The 16,509-nt window shown below is 47.0% G+C and overlaps 1 long non-coding RNA gene across 1 annotated transcript; it reads right to left on the bottom strand.

The window, feature by feature from the left end:
* Positions 1–2,550: 2,550 nt before the first annotated feature.
* LOC122726607 lies at positions 2,551–16,178 on the bottom strand. The gene is made up of 3 exons (XR_006352804.1): positions 16,068–16,178; positions 4,953–5,088; positions 2,551–2,780 (listed from the first exon to the last, which is right to left on the bottom strand). It is a non-coding gene; the product is annotated as an uncharacterized LOC122726607 (long non-coding RNA).
* Positions 16,179–16,509: the final 331 nt, after the last annotated feature.

Here is a 16,509-nt window from a genome sequence, read left to right as displayed (position 1 = left end):
ATTCATCCAGGCCAGGAGTGCCCAAAATTCTAATTCTAAGGTAGAATTCGAACTCAGATCCTCCTAACTCTGTCACTCCATGCTGATGCCACTCTATGGTATGATATGACATGCCATATCAGGATAGGATAGGGTGTGATGTGATATGGTATGGTTGGGGTGATGCAACTAACACAATCTATAACGCAATATTTGTTGTTAGTTTTTCAGCTGTACCCCAGGTGACCTCATGAACTTTGTCCATGGGGTTTTCTTGGCAAAGATACTAGAGTGATTTGTCATTTCCTTCTCCAGTGTGTCCCCATTTTACAGATGAGGAACCAACACAAATAGGGGTTAAGTGACTTGTCTAGGGCCACACAGCTGGTAAGTGTCTGAGGTCAAATTTTAATTCAGGTCCTCCTGACTCCAGAGCTAGTGCTCTATCCGCTGTACCACCTAGTTGCTATCTATAATGCAATAAAGTATAATAGAAAAATATAACCATATGAAGTTATATGTTATGTTATATTCTATATAATTACTTTTATTGTGAGAGGTAGCATGGTCTATAGGTCTTGAAGCCTGGAACACCTAGGTGTAGCCTTGAGCAAATCATTTAATTTCTCAGTGCTAGGGGCAATTCTTTTTTTTTTTTTGGGGGGGGTTAAGTGACTTGCTCAGGGTCACACAGCTAGTAAATTGTCAAGTGTCTGAGGCAGGATTTGAACTCAGGTCCTCCTGACTCCAGGGCCATTGCTCTATCCTAGGGGCAATTCTTTAAGACTATAAGTTGCAAAGAAGATGCTGACCTGAATTGGTAGAAGGAGCTTACTCATTGGGGAGTTCCTTGTATCAAAGATATCACAGGTCTAGTCATCATATCACATCACAGTCACATCACATCACATCATATCACACCACATCATATCTCATGTCATACCATATTATATTATGTTATGTTGTCATATCAATACCATTATGTGTTGTGTTATGTTATGTTATGTTGTTATGTTATGTTATGTTCCAGGGGGTCTTAACCTGGTGCCTGTGAACTTGTTTCAAAAATATTTTTATAATGGTATATTTCAATGTAATTGGTTGCCTTTGCAATCCTGCATATTTTATGCCTTTAAAAACATTATTCTTGTGGAAATATGTTTAACATGATTGTACATGTATAATCTGATATGTATATCAGATTGCTTGCTGTCTTAGGGAGGGAAAGGAGGGAGGGAAAAAAATTTGGAAATCAAAATCTTAAAAAAATGGCTATCTTTGCACGTATTTGGGGGAAAATATTGTTAACTAAAAAGTTAAAATTAAAAATAAAAATAAAGAGCAAAAACTCAACAAAGACACGACATTATGCTGTAAAGGGTTCCATAGGCTTCATCAGATTGCTGCCAAAGGTCTCCAAGATATGAAAAAGATTGAGCCTCTGCTCTATTAGATATTCTGCTATGTCTTTTTTTTTTGTGAGGCAGTTGGGGTTTGCCCAGGGTCACACAGCTAGTGCGTGTCAAGTGTCTGAGGTCAGAGTTGAACTCAGCTCCTCCTGAGTCCAAGGTCAGTGCTTTATCCACTGCACCACCTAGCTGCCCCTATTCTGCTATGTCTTAATATTACATTAACTTTATATTCCAATAATTGGGATGGGGCTTCTAGGTGGTGCACTGGATAAAGCACTGGCCCTGGATTCAGGAGGACCTGAGTTCAACTCTGGCCTCAGACATTTGACACTTGTGTGACCCTGGGCAAGTCACTTAACCCTCATTGCCCTGCAAACAAAACAAAACAAAACAGTCATTGGGATAGTATATAGTTATATATTAACATAATATTAATGTAAAACATTATATTATTGTGCTATATTATTATATCATATTAGAATAGTGTATTGTTATGCCTTATTTAGTTTGTATAGTTGCATTACAAGGAGAAGGTGAAAGTGTTTGGAGACAGCTAGGTGGCACAGTGGATAAAGCACTGGCCCTGGATTCAGGAGGTCCTGAGTTCAAATCTGGCCTCAGACACTTAACACTTACTAGCTGTGTGACCCTGGACAAGTCACTTAACCCCAATTGCCTCACTTTTTAAAAAAAGTGTTTGGTGGTACCAGTAAAGGTAATAACTATAAATAAAGATAGCTAGGAATGTCAAAGTCCTTGTGTACAAAGGAGGCATACAGGTAACTTCACCAGGTTATGAGATTTCTCCTTCGTGATTGCATTTCTCATTAATAACTAGTAGAGGGGCAGCTAGGTGGCGCAGTGGATAAAGCACCAGCCCTGGATTCAGGAGTACCTGAGTTCAAATCTGGCCTCAGACACTTGACACTTACTAGCTGTGTGACCCAGGGCAACTCACTTAACCCCCATTGCCCCGCAAAAAAACCCAAAAAACTAGTAGAAAATACACATCTGTAATCTGTATCTTTCCTGCTTAACTATGTATGGGTATATATAAATGAAACATGATATCATGGAGACTGGAATGTTACACATTAACATTGTTTATCATTGATAGAATTAAATAGTCCATGCAAGACCCTGACATAATTTTGAGCAAGTTTATTTGAGGATGCTTTGGCAGAGCAGCATTTGGCAAATGGGAGTACACAGGTTATTGAGTACAGACACAATTAAAGACAGTGTCAGACAATTCAGGGCAACACACGGCAGTAAGGATCATCTGAGAGCTCTATCGCTGCCCAGGCCTTTCAGGGGGTCATCTTCCCTTTCTTCCTCCAGCCCAACACCATCCCATTTGGTATCTGTTCCCTTCATTTTCTTCATTTGCTAGAAGAAAAGAGAATCTGTAAGGTTAAGTGTTGGAGGTAGAAGGATAGTGGGAGGGGATCCTACTTTATTTGATATGCTTCTCTGTTCCTTATATCCCTAGTCTCCATCACAGATGTAGGCAGAGAGGTAGAAGGAAAGAGGCTTATAGGTCCTGAATAAACATCAGTCATAATTAAAGGCAATTCATTCTGAATCAGTGAAAAAGAAGGGTATAGGGAGCCTCTTTGGTAGGAGACACATAGGTAAGGTTCCCAGCTTCCTACCCCCAAAACTAAAAATATACTTACCATTCCCACAGAGCTAGGCCTACAAATAACTATGGACTTGACTTGACCAGTGCCATTAAAAATAGCCGCCAAGGGGGCAGCTAGGTAGCGCAGTAGATAGAGTACCGGCCCTGGATTCAGGAGGACCTGAGTTCAAATCTGACCTCAGACACTTTACACTTACTAGCTGTGTGACCCTAGGCAAGTCACTTAACCCCAATTGCCTCACAAACAAAAAGTTTTAAAAAAAATAGCTGCCAAAGGGCAGATAGGTGACACAGTGGATAAAGCACTGGTCCTAGATTCAGGAGAACCTGAGTTCAAATCCAGCCTCAGACACTTGACACTTACTAGCTGTGGGACCCTGGGCAAGTCACTTAACCCTCATTGCCCTCCAAAAAAATAGCTGCCAAGACTTTAGGATGGGATATTAGCTTCCTTTACTGTAGCTTATGGTTTATGGGCTGCCCACAGGCAAAGAGGATCTCAGAAACCATGTGCATTTATCCCTTCCACATCATGACTTTCCCCATCAGATTTTGATATATGGCAGGTTGGCATAAGAAATTCAATGGGAGGGGCAGCTAAGTGGCTCAGTGGATAAAGCACTGGCATTGGATTCAGAAGGACCTGAGTTCAAATCCAGCCTCAGACATTTGACACTTACTAGCGGTGTGACCTTGGGCAAGTCATTTAACCCTCATTGCCCAGCCAAAGAAAGAAAGAAAGAAAGAAAGAAGGGAGGGAGGGAGGAAGGAAGGAAGGAAGGAAGGAAGGAAGGAAGGAAGGAAGGAAGGAAGGAAGGAAGGAAGGAAGGAAGGAAGGAAGGAAGGAAGGAAGGAAGAAATTAAATGGGAATTTTGGGGGGAGTTTTTCAGAACCTGAAGATGTCACAAAAAGGCCAGGAGATGGTGCATAAAAAGTTATAAACTCAGAAATGCATAAAATATATGTATAGTATAGTGCAACATCAACCCACATTTTACAATAGGGTACTGTGAACTTCCCATAAAAGAAAAAGAACAAATCCAGAATTCTTCTCTGGTACGAAGGGAAGGCCAAAAAATTTTATGCAGAGTTTCCAGATTGCAGAGGGTGCCATGCCCTTAACTGCCTTGATTTGGAAGGGATAAGTGTACTCTACTAAAGGGTAGGAAATATAGGGTAAGAAAACTGGAGATAGGATAAGGGGGTGACTAGCAGATACCTTCTCATTGGCCATTGGAGCAGTTTAGGTGACCAATGCCTGGTACTAAACACTAACTTTTGAGAATAGGGGTGTTCATTAGAAAAACTACTCATAGTTCCATTTTCCCCAACTCACTCCAGCCTACTTATTGGTCCACCAGTGCTCATGAGCCCCTCCTAGTTGTCTGAGAAGGGGTCAGGAAAGGAGCATAGACAGAAAGGAATATTGTTCTTTACATTATTTGTCCTCCAGAGTGACTGGTAACTATAAATCCTTCTAAAAATCCATCAAGGGCACTTTCATTCCCAAAATCCAAGTCCAAGGAACCCCAAAAGAACCTGAACTTCCCTGCTAGCTACTGTCCAGTTTTCATCAATCTTTTTGGATTCATTTTGGCACAGTGGTGCCAAGAATTGGATAGACAACTGTTGTTTCTTTCCCCCTTCACACACATACACACACACACACACCTCCCTGTGTACACCTTTAACTATTCAGGCTAGTCAGGTTCAAATTAAGAATCATCAAATAATAGAATGCCAATGTAGAAGGGTACCTCAGAGGTCATTCCACAGGCAGGGTGGAGAGGGGCCCCGTCCCCTACCATGCCTCCCCACAACACACCTACTCAGACCCCCACTGAGGCTATGAGTTCAACTCTCATTACATCTGTTTGGGGCAGTGGAGTGCCACCTCATGCACCTGCAGACACACCCTGGGGGGCAAAGCATGCCAGCCACAGGCCTTGGGTGATAGCTCCTGTTGCTCACACCAGACAATTATCATGTCTCCTTCATCCTGTTCAGGTCAGAAAATTGTCTTTCCACAGTCTGGTGATACAAGCTGTCTCCTGAAAAAATAAAAATAAAAAAGTTTCTTAATGTTTTGTTTAAGTAGGAATCTTGAAAGACACTCATCACCATGACTATGAGGCCCTCCTCCCTTTTACACACACACACACACACACACACACACACACACACACACACACTGAGAGCCGGCAATGCAATGAATCTCCTCTTTTCCTCAGCACATTAGCACTCCCCATAATATTCTCAGCAGCCCAAGCTTTCCAGTCAAATCCCAGGTCTGTGGACAAGGACATCACATAAATCCCTCCCCTTATGAAAGGACAGGCCGAGCAGATGGGACCACACTTAAGTAAACTGTGTGATGCACCGTTTATCCACCTTGGGAGAAGCAGGGGGGGTGGGGATAGGGGAGACCTGAAGTGAAAAGGGGGGTGGGGAACAGGGAAGTCCTTGGGGAGCAGCAGAGAGCAATGATTCCAAGACTGATGTTCAGAGTTAGCCTCTGGGGAAGATGTCTGTTCTCCTACATAATTCTTTTTCTCTGTCTCTCTGTCTCTGTCTGTCTCTTTTTGTCTCTCTCCCTCTTTCCCTCCTCTTTTCTCTGTTTCTGTCTCTGTCTCTGTCTCTCTGTCTCTTTCTTTCCCTCCTTCATTCCTCTTTTTTCTGTTTATGACTCTGTCTTGGAGAGACTTCTGAGGCAGAGACAAGATGGTGGAGAAAAAACAGTGAGCTCTCGAACTCATGACACGATCACTCCAAAAAACATCCAAATAATGCCATAGGACAATGACTCTGTCTCTCTGTCTCTGTCTCACTCACATACCCCCATTGTACCCCACCACACACACTTCCTGTCCTAGAAATCACATCCCAGAGATTTGATAGAGACACACTGGAGAAGAAAGTCAATGGAAACTGCTCCTATGAAAAACCAGAAGACCCAACACAGACCATTAAGGAGGATTCACGACCAAGATGAGGAGGATGAGCAGGAAGAGGGCCCCCCCACCAAACAAGGAAAGTAAGACTCCTTCCCAAATTGTCCAACAAACCTATTCTGCATTCAAATAAATTGCCTTCTCGCTGTCTTCGATTAAAAAAAAAGAAAGAAAAAGATGATAAAAAGAGCTGGCTATTTAATTAAAATCTTGGTGTAGAATGAATAGATGATAGGATCATAGATCTACATTGTCTATGTTCTCCTGGGGCCAATGCCATCAAGACACTAGGTCCACTGCCCACTCCTAAGGCTTGCCGATGTTTCTCTGGGCATGCCGGTAAGACAGAAGGCAGGTGGGTGGATGGAGTGGCAGACACAGCCATGCCCAGCCCTCACCAGGAAGTGCACAGACTGTGAAATTACACGGGGCTGGACAACTTACCACAACTCGAACCCTTGGGGTACTGAAATAATTAACTTGCTAATCAGCCACACGTTGATTCCCCCCCAACCCTTTTCTCTTTTCTTTCTTAAAAAAAAAAAGGCAAAGCACCCTTAGTTCAGTTTCCTGGAGAAAAGTCAGACATTTCAAGAAATACCCTGACTGCCTCTACACTTAGATAAGAGGGCATCAAAAATTAGGCTACATCCTAACAATCTTCCTGCCCTGACTCTACCCCCATCAGCCTCAGCCTCAGTGGACAAACACAAAACATTGTGAGGGACTGCTAACTACCTCCAGGAGGCAGGGAGTTTGGGTAGTTGCATTTTCTAGCTTTCTGATAAACTGTCTTTAGCCTGCATGTTGGCATTAGAAAGCCAAGTGCTCTATGGAAGAAAAGAGGATGGAATATAAAGTTTAAGGTAGGAGAGCTAGAAGAGACCCTAGAAAACACCTAGCTGTGCCCATTTCACAGAGGAGGAAACTGAGGCTGAGACAGTAGAAACTTCTCACCTAAGGTTATTCAGTTAGTGAGGCAAAGCTGGGACTAAAACACAAATCTCCCACCTTCCATCCTAGCCACTATAGGGCACATAAGTTGGATACCCTGCCTTCCTGATGATGGGAACAGAGTGATGGGAAGAAGAAAGGAAAAGCAGTATTATTGGTTATACTGAACCCTGTGTGGTGAATAGAATACTAGAGGTGGAGTCAGGAAGACCTCGGTTCGAATCCCAGCACCTTAGATACTTTTTGAGGTGTGTGACCCTAGACAAGTGGCTTGGTCTCTCTGGGCCTCAGATTCTTCATCTATAGAATGAGGCCTTTGAGCTCAGTGACCTCTATAGTTCTTTCTAGCTCTAAATCTATGATCCCATGATCCTGTGAGCAGGGATTTCAAGCAAGAAACCAAATAATAAATTATGTAGAAAGGTAAGGAACAGCTTGCTAGGGGTGAGGGGAGGGTGTCATAGAATGAAGAAATAATTTAAGGAGGTAAGTAGCAAACTTTCCTCTCAAAATTGTTCCCTTGTTCTAGTCTATGTCTCGAAGCATGGATATCGTATAGTTCCAAGGACACAAGTCTTAACTTGACCCGAAGTCTCTGAGGAATCTTTCACCAGAGTTTCCCAGTGGAGACAGATTTGAAACAAGATTTTAATACCTGGGGCTCAGAGGCCATACCTCAAGAGAGGGGTGTGTGTATGTGTGTGTGTATGTGTGTCTGTGTGTCTGTATGTCTGTGTGACTTCTTAAGGTGCCCAAGCAAAAACCTTGATCTTTCCATAGATCTGATGAATGCATACCTCTTCCAAAGGATCCTGGGAGATTAAAAAATAATAATAGCCAGCATTTATAAGGCACTTTAAGGTCTGCAAAGCACTTCACAAATATGATCTCATTTTATTATCCTCACAACAACTCTGGGAGGTTGTTGCCATTATTATTTCCATTTTACAGATAGGGAAACTGAGGCAAACAGAGGTTCATTTCTGGCAGAACAAAAGTTAAAATGGTATGTGGCAGGTGTGGGAAGGGAGCACAACTCTGGAACAGAATGATAGAAGATCTGTCACTGTGAATGGGATCTGTATCTGTTTGTATGTATGTTTTCCCCTCTATGCATCAATGAATGGTACAGTAGGATTCTAATTGGCCTTATATATTGAAAGGTAACTGATTTCCTTTGTGTGTACATTTATTACTAGGCCCAACTCTTTTTCCCCCCCAAAACTCCTTCTTCTCCCTGTTGAGCTGACCATGCTTCTGGATTTATGAAGAGAGATGTTTTAGCAGAAATCCCCCAGAGTGTCCCATCAGCCCTAAATCCCAGGCCCACTCTCCCCCCCAAGACCCCATGACACACAGCATGCCAAAACCGCTTCCTCTTGCCTATGCATTAGCCATCCATTGTCGCTCCCTGACATCTCTCACACATAAAACCGTAAGAGAGAAATAAAATATCTGTCTCTTGGCGAAAATAAAGCTTTGCCTCCCTCCTGATCTATAGGATATAAAATAAAGCCGCAGCTTCGATAGTGGCTTTTTTCCTTATGCTGGGGTTGCCTTTGCACACACGGAGACAATGAAGATGGATGGCTTGGGACGGGGCCCAACCTCCTGGGGCTGGCTTCACCCTCTTTTATTATAGTCTCTCTTTCTTTCTCTCTTTCTCCTTTCCTCTCTACTTTCATTCCTTTCCGGCTTTATTTGCCTTTTATATGCCCTTCTTTTTTTGTCTCTGTAACTTGATTTCATTTTCTCTCCATGTTCTTAAAGCAAGTACAGAAAAAGGACCTCCCCACACTCCAAGTTCTTTGCCCCAATCCGTCCTTACTCCTACACACACACACACACACACACACACACACACACACACACACACACACACACACACACCACCTTCTGCTACTAATGTGGCTCCTGCTGTTTGGGGACTGGCTTTGGTCAAACGGAGGAATGCTTCTAAGGGGAATTTAAAATGTACTTAAGGGGAAAAAAAAGTTGGCATTTTTTTCTGGGGAGCTGCACCCCCTCCCTCTTTGGTCTGTGTGACTTCGCTGTTTATGGGCAAGGATGTTTATTTATTTAGTCTTCAGAAGGAGGCCAACGGGAGAAAGCAGCCTCTTCCCTGGCCTCCCCAGCCACTGAAGCCAAACTTAAGAGCTGTATTCAGCAGAGGATTGCCTCTGGCAGCATCCAAAGCAGACCCAGACTGAGGCCCTTCTCCCCAACTGGGTCAGGGTAGTGCTGGCTCAGGTCCAACCTCATTTGCCACCTCCCTCTTTCGGTCTTTCCCCATCCTTCTCTCCCCCATGAACACTGGAGTTCCATTGGCAAAGCAAGAGAAGGGAAGAGAATGTGACCCCTTCACCCTTGGAGGTTGCTGCTTGGACTTACAACCCTTAGGCTGCCCTTTGAAGCCATACAAATGTAGAGATACGTGCGTGTATACGTACAGTCACAGTCTTCCAGTGATAGCCAGACAGGTACCCTATTGTACAATCACATGCATATGTATTCACGCTCAGCAATAGAACTTTACACTCTCTCCAAGTTACACAGTATGCCTGTCTTTCTCGGTGTCTGTCACTCTATGTGTGATATGTCTCTCTTTTCCCAACACCGTAGCTTTCTCTTTCTTAGTCTTTGTCTCTATACCTCCTTCCTCCCTTTCTCCTATTTCTGCCTCTCCTTTCTCCCTCTCTCATCCCTCTCTCTCCTTTCCTCCTTTGCTCCCTCTTTCCTTTAGTCTCTCCTTTCTCTGTCTGGATCCTCCCCCTCTCTTTCTTTCTCTTCCTTCCCTCTCTCTTTCTCTCCCTCCCATCCTCCTTTTTCTTTCCTTCTTTCTTTCCTTCCCCTTCCCTTTTGTCTCTGCATCTACAGATCTGCCTCTGTAAGTGACCAACATCCATTCCTTCCCCCGCCCAAAATAATTTAATGTTACCTCCCACAATAACTAAGGCTTTTCCCCACCTCAGAATCATCTCACCTTCAATTCCTCTGGCTGAGCCATTGCTACATATTCTGTGGGTGCTCTGGAGAAAAGATCTGGAATTAAGTTATATCTGAAAGGGGAAGTCATTACATCTAGAGGAGTGATGTGGTGCACTGAGAGTTACCCTATATGGGAGATAAGGGGGAAATAAGGGAGGAGCTTCATCACTAAAAGACAGAAAGTGCCTTTGAGCTTTGTGCTTGGAGGAACTGGGAAGGAAGAAGAATGGATATTTTGTGATAAAGTATAGGTTAGAACTGAGCAGAATAACCAGCGACAATCTGGGAAGAGAACTAAGTTAATTGAACGTGGGTTCTTGAGAATAGCCATTTCCAGGATCTGCTCTCTGTTCAGAAAGCTACAGAGCAAGCCCCAAAAGTGGAAGAAACATTGGAGGACCTAGGTTAGAAGGGATGGAAAGATCCCAGAGCACAGATTTAGGCCAATATGAAGATGGCCTCCTCTATTACTTTCCCCCCTTTCTTCCTTCCTTCCTCTCTCTCTCCCTTCCTTCCCTCTCCTCCTCTTTCTCCTTCTTATTCTCTCCTTATTCTCCTCATTCTCTTATATTTCTTCTGCTGCTGCTTCTATTACTCCTCGTACTCTACTTCCTTTTTCCTCTTAATTTCCTTCTTTATCTTGTTTCCTCTTCTCTCTTTCTTCCCTTTCTCTATTTTCTCCTTTCCCCTTTACTTCTCATTCTCTTCTTCTCCTTTGTTCATCTTTTCCTCTTCTCATTTATTTTCCCTTCTTTTCTCTCCTCCTCCCCTTCTTATTCTCACCATTCTTCTCTTACATTTTTTCTCTTCTTCCCTCCTGCTATTGCTTTCTCTTCTGCCTTCTCTTTTCTCTTAATTTCCTTCTCTGTCTTCTCATCTTCTCTTTTCTCCCCTTCTCCATTTCCTCCTTTCCCTGTTACTTCTCATTCTCTTTTCTTCTCCTTTTTTAACCCCTCCTTTCATTTATCTCTCCTATGTTCTCTCCTTCTCCTTCTCTCTTCCTCCCCCTCCATCTCTCTCTCTCTCTCTCTCTCTCTCTCTCTCTCTCTCTCTCTCTCTCTCTCTCTCTCTCTCTCTCTCTCTCTCCCTCCCTCCCTTCCTCTTTCCTTTTCTCCCTCCCTCTAACTTGGTATCGCTCCAGATATTGGCAGTGACTGCCGCCATTAGGTAAGGGGAGAAAGTCAATTAGCCAGAGGATTAATTACTGTGAGACTGTAAGAGCGGTTTGTCTTCTTTTCTTTCCGGAGCTCTTGTGTGCGAGCCGCGAGTGTGTCCGCACTGTGCACAGATACAGCAACACGTGCATGTACCTAAATATCCATGGTCACACCATTTTAACACGCTTTATTTATTTGCAGGGCTTCTGCGCACAGCCCCTCACACTCTCTTCCACAACCAAATCGAATCTCCCATCGTAAATGTTGTTCCCCTTTCTCCTTTATGCGATCACCACGCCTTACACACACTCTCACTTTCACGCTTGTCCCTCCTCATAGTCTGCCTGGATCTGTGTCCTCTCTGCCTCGGTGTCTTCCTCAGTCCTTGCCTCTCTCCCCGTGCCTTTGTGTTTGGGCATCTGCCTATGTGTCTGTCTCTCTTTCTTACACACACAAACACGCCCGCCTGCACACAGACAGTCAGAGGCTGAGATAAAGACAGACAGATATAGACAAAGGAGAGACACAGAGAGAGACAGAGAGACAGAGAGAGAGAAAATGATCCCCTGATATGTTTCTGCACACCTTCCCCCTCTGCTTCGGCAAACTTGCATCTTGAACTTTCTGTTCTTTCTCTTTCACCCCAGAAAGCTACTCCAAGAGGAACTCTCCTCCCCTCCGGCCCAGCTCACCTGCACCCGGAGGCTGGGGAGCAAATGCAGAGTGCTCAGGGGTGTGGTGCTCCGACACCGTTCCTAGTCTGGGCCATATCCGGGTGTCTCTGGGCTCCCTCCCGGGACTTAGCTTCCCCAAGTCAGGCGGGCTTTCTCTCCCAGAGGGAAGTGTTCTTGTCTAGCACGCAAAACCGAGAGACTAGAGAGACAGAACTCTGGTGACAGACCGAGAGAAGGAGGAACTGGCAGGGGGGCAGGGGAGGCGAGAAAAAAAGGTGGAAATGCAGAGAGCAGGAATGCTACCCTGAAAGAATTTGCCTCCTGCAAATTGCCAGAGCAGGGTGACTCAAGGAAATCTCTTCCCTCCCAGGCTGGCTTGATTTTTGTTGGGCACTACCGGGATGGACAATATTTGGTTCTCCTGGCAAGGGCCAAACACGAAGGGCACCAGGCCCTGCTTGCAGTGAGACCCTACAAGCCTTCCTTCTTTGGACTTTGAGACCTTTTCCGCATAACTCTGAGTTGATTAGGAAGTAGGGACCTCTTGGATTTCTCTTGCTCCAACGGACCTGATCCCAGGGGCACTAGCTAAGCTAGGGCTAGGAGAGCATCCAGAACACTCTGAGTGTCAGAGAGGAAACAGAACTGGCCTTGAAAATAGGATGAACTAGATTTTAATTCTGACTCTGTCACCCACTTGCTGAGTGACCTTGAGCAAGTCATTTCATATCTCGAGGGCCTCACTTTTCTCTTCTGTTAAATGAGGGGGTTAGACTAGAGAATCTATAAGATTACATTCAACACTAACATTCTGGGATCTTGCTTGATAAAGGATCGGGTTCCCTAAGAGGCCCAAAAGTCACTAAGTAACATTTGAGGGAGACAGAGACAAGAGAGTAAGGTTGGACAAGAAGAGAAGGGTTGTGTCTGCTGACTCTAGATTCAGCTCTGGCCCATCCATCTGCAGGGGGCCTGAGCTATTTGTTAAAAGTCCCCTTCACTCCAACCCCCAACACTGTACTCACACATTCTCTGAAGGGGAGATCCAAGTATTCTAGAATTCTGAAGACTCCCTCACAGTCCCGTTGGATCCTTACTTGCTTCCTAGGAAGGAGAAACTAGGACGTTGGGAAGATCTGATCCTGTCCTCCTGCCTTTGGGGCTGGGTGGGAGGAAAACTAGGAACTATTAAGAATGATTGCCACAGTGGCTGAGCAAGAAAGCCAGAGAGACGGTAGTGAAAGTAACGCTCCAGGGGACAGCACCCGGACTATGAATGGTTGTGTCCATATCAGTGTGTGTGCATGTGTCCCTGTATGTTTCTGAATGTTAATTACATGTCTGTGTCGGTTCTCTGTCTAGGTACATACATACACATGAACGGGAAGTATTTGAGTGTGGCTGAGCAAGGGAAACTTGTGTACCCGGCGGACTGATGAGCGGTGTAACTGCCCCAGTTCAGGGACTTTTAGGATTTGGAAGGCACTCTTCTCAGCAATAAATAAGGTAAAATGTCACTGCTGCAGTGTTCCACACAAACAGAAGATTCGGGAAGCTGATGGAATGTTGCCGTAAAAGGTCTAAATTTAAGTTCTAATAGGGTCACCTGAAAAAGAGTCTGCCTCCTGAGTCCTCCAATTCACCTGGGAACCTGCTAAGTCTTCTTGGGAGATGAAAGAGACAGATTCCCAATTTCCTAAAGCCCTCCTTCCCTCCTTTACTGCACTCCACAATAATATGAATAACCTGTGTATGAAGCATTTTGCATATTTTAATGCGCTACACAAATAGCAATTTTTATTACTTTTGACTTTCTCGTCTGCTCCCGAAGCGGGTGTCGTGGGGTGAGGTGAATTGAGTGACCGTGCCCTCCTTTGCGCACGAGCAGGAACAGGGAGATGCTGGCCGCTTTAGTCCCTCGGCCCCAAATGGGCTTCAAGTCCCTGAGCCGCCCCCTTTCCACCCACACGCCTCTGAGGCTCAGGCTTCCGGAGCGGCGGCAGCCGGGTCCAGCTGTCACCCTATAGGTCCCCAGCCCCCAGGGTTCCCCCTGTTTTGCATGAGAAGGAACCCAGCTGGGTCGGGGGCGGGGGGCGAGCCGCCCCGGACTCGGTTAGCTATTGATTCCAGGGAAGGGCGGTTGGGTCGAGGGAGCCAGCGGGCGAGAACCGGGACAGCTGCGGGGGAGAACGGGCCCCCAGCTCGGTGAGGCAGCCGCCTCACCCCAGACTCGAACTTCGACCTCAATTCGGGGGGGAGTAGGGGGGCCCCTAAGCGTCTAAGGACACTGGAAGAAACTGCTGCGGTGCAGGAGCCTCCTCTTCAAGTCAACCAATTTTCTACTAGATGCTGGGTCTGCTGACAGAGCAAAAGGAAGCAGAGCTTACGGGAGCCTCGGTTTCTTCCCAATTTCCCCACCCTGAAACCTCGACATCAGGGGCCCAATTCCTGGAGAGATTCATAGAACTCAGAAGACTTAGTAAACTGGTTGAGAGACTTTTTAATTGAGGTCTCCGCTGCCCCCAGGGTTCACACCTGGGGAGGAGGAGAAAGGAGGAGAATCCAACCTCTCCTTCCGTCCTAGAAGGGATGAGGTCCGGGGCAGCCTCACGCCGGGAAATAGGAAGAGAGAGAGGCCAGGGCTAGGTAAGCAGCGGGAGGCAAGGGCCATAGGCCTCAGGTTTGGTTTTAACTAAAAGGCGGCCTCAAAGGCCTGTGCCGTCGGGGCCCAGCAGAGGAGCCCTACGTTCCTTTCTCGAAGAAAGGGTAAATGAAAGGGGAATCTGGAGGACCCGAAACCCTGAAGGTCGCATCGAGTCAAAGACGAATTCGTTGCAGCCGTTTCTCGCTTTCGCTCGAAGTGGTGGTTCGAGTTCCTGGGGAGAAGTCTTTTCCTCAGCTGGGATCCGGGACACCAGGCCCACACCGGGCTCCCTGAGCTGCTGCTCTGAACCTCCCTTTGCACAGGATCGCCTAAATAGGGCTGGCCCTCCAGGTCACCTTAGTCAAAGAAATGACAAGTCCCACATGGAAGGAATTTGAAGCTGCGGCCGCGGCCGCCGCCGACCCCAGCCTCTAGATCCACACCGAGAGGAAATGAGACCCCGAGTCGGAGAGGGAAATACAGGGAGGAGAGCCGATCCCGCCTCGAACAACTAACCATCTTCAGGCCCCATCTCAGGAAAAAGCCCGATTAACAGCGGAGACTGAGTCCCTGAAATGGAATTTAGGGTTGAACAGATCTGCAGCAGGGAACAAACTGGAATCGCGAGACGCCGGTTTCCTGCCCGTCCGACTCATATCGCACCCCCCACCCCACCCCAGACCCATTCCAACCAACACCAGATCTCAGAGCGCACCTGGCGAGAAGTGGCCCCGGAACCGGAGAGGGTTCAAGAATCAGTCTTGGGGCCTGAATGAAGGAGAATTGACAAGACTCTAGTAAAGTGCTCTCTAAAGCTTTGGGGGAATGGACGCCGGACCCCTAGAGCTTGGGGAAGGAGGGAAGCACTTCCTTTCCCGCAGTGCCAAATAAGCTCTCCAGTACTCCGGTCTGCCGGGGGCCACCCCTGAGAGCCTCCCTCAGTCTCCCCTCAAAGCCTCCGCTGGGAGTCAGTCCTACGATTTCCCGCCGAGTCATTTAGTACTGAATTGAGGTTTCTCCGGCTCACAAGTTTTCTCACTGGTTCTTGCCTTGGCTGCAATTCTCCATCCATCGCGCTATTCCCATCCTCCCCCCACACACACACACACACTATTCTTGGCCTTTGGCCTCCAGCCCCTCCACTTTCTTCCCCCTTCCCACTACCACACCCCCGCCCTCACCGGGAAAGCGTCCAAACAACTTTCATGGAGCGCCCAGCGGGGAGAAGAAAGCAAAGTCTTCCAGAGCGCGGAGTCCCTTGGACATGGCTGGGGGGGGGGTATAAAGTGGGAGGGGAGTGGCGATCCGAAGGGGAAGGGGAAAGGGTGAAGGCCCGAGCAAGTAGAAAGAGGGAGGAAGAAGTTTCGGCTGCCCACCGTCCTCATCGATTTCCCCAAAGACGCGCTCTGTGCTTTGGAACCCAGGAAGTAAAAGGGAAAAAATAAGTCCCCATTGCATTCTTAAACAGGACCATGTGCCCAGGTCCAATCCCATGCTCTCCAGCGATGTCACGACCCTGGACAAGCCTCGGTCTTCCAACTCCCGCCCCCGCCCCCTTTCCCCCCTCCTCCCCCCCCCCCCCGCAGCCCTGCAGCCAACCGGCCTCTTGCCCCTAGCCACCCTTCACCGCGTTTCTTTCTCCCAGGCTTGCTGTTGCCTTACCCGGTCGGGACTGGTCTCCGGGCCGCCGCGCCACGACGCGCCGCACACTTTGCCGCGGGTCCCGCGGCTGATTCTCTATAAGCGGTCTCGATGCACTCTCCCCGGCCGCCGGGATGGATAATGGTTTACAGAGGGACCGCGAGTCGCTGATTGGCCGCCGCCCACAGTGACGTCGTCGAGCGCTGCATTAAGGCTAGGGGGCTTCCAGAGCGGCTGGGAACAGCCGAGAGCAGTGACGAAGCCGCCGGAGCCTGGGAGAGACGCACGGACGGGGACAGGGGACTGGGGACAGGCACTCAGGGAGAGAGACAGCCACGAGCCGCGGCGGAGGCAGCAGGAGAGACAATCTGTGCAGACCTGGTGGAAGCGGTGGTCACTAGGACGATAGGGATTTCTTTGCCGATCTGTGAGGACCTGCCCCCTCTCTAACCCTTGGAAGAAA

The sequence above is a fragment of the Dromiciops gliroides genome, chromosome 4 (assembly GCF_019393635.1).
Source record: "Dromiciops gliroides isolate mDroGli1 chromosome 4, mDroGli1.pri, whole genome shotgun sequence".
In the NCBI taxonomy this organism is placed as follows: domain Eukaryota; kingdom Metazoa; phylum Chordata; class Mammalia; order Microbiotheria; family Microbiotheriidae; genus Dromiciops; species Dromiciops gliroides.
Note: the sequence above shows the minus strand (reverse complement) of the source record. Positions and strands in the feature narration are given on the sequence as shown.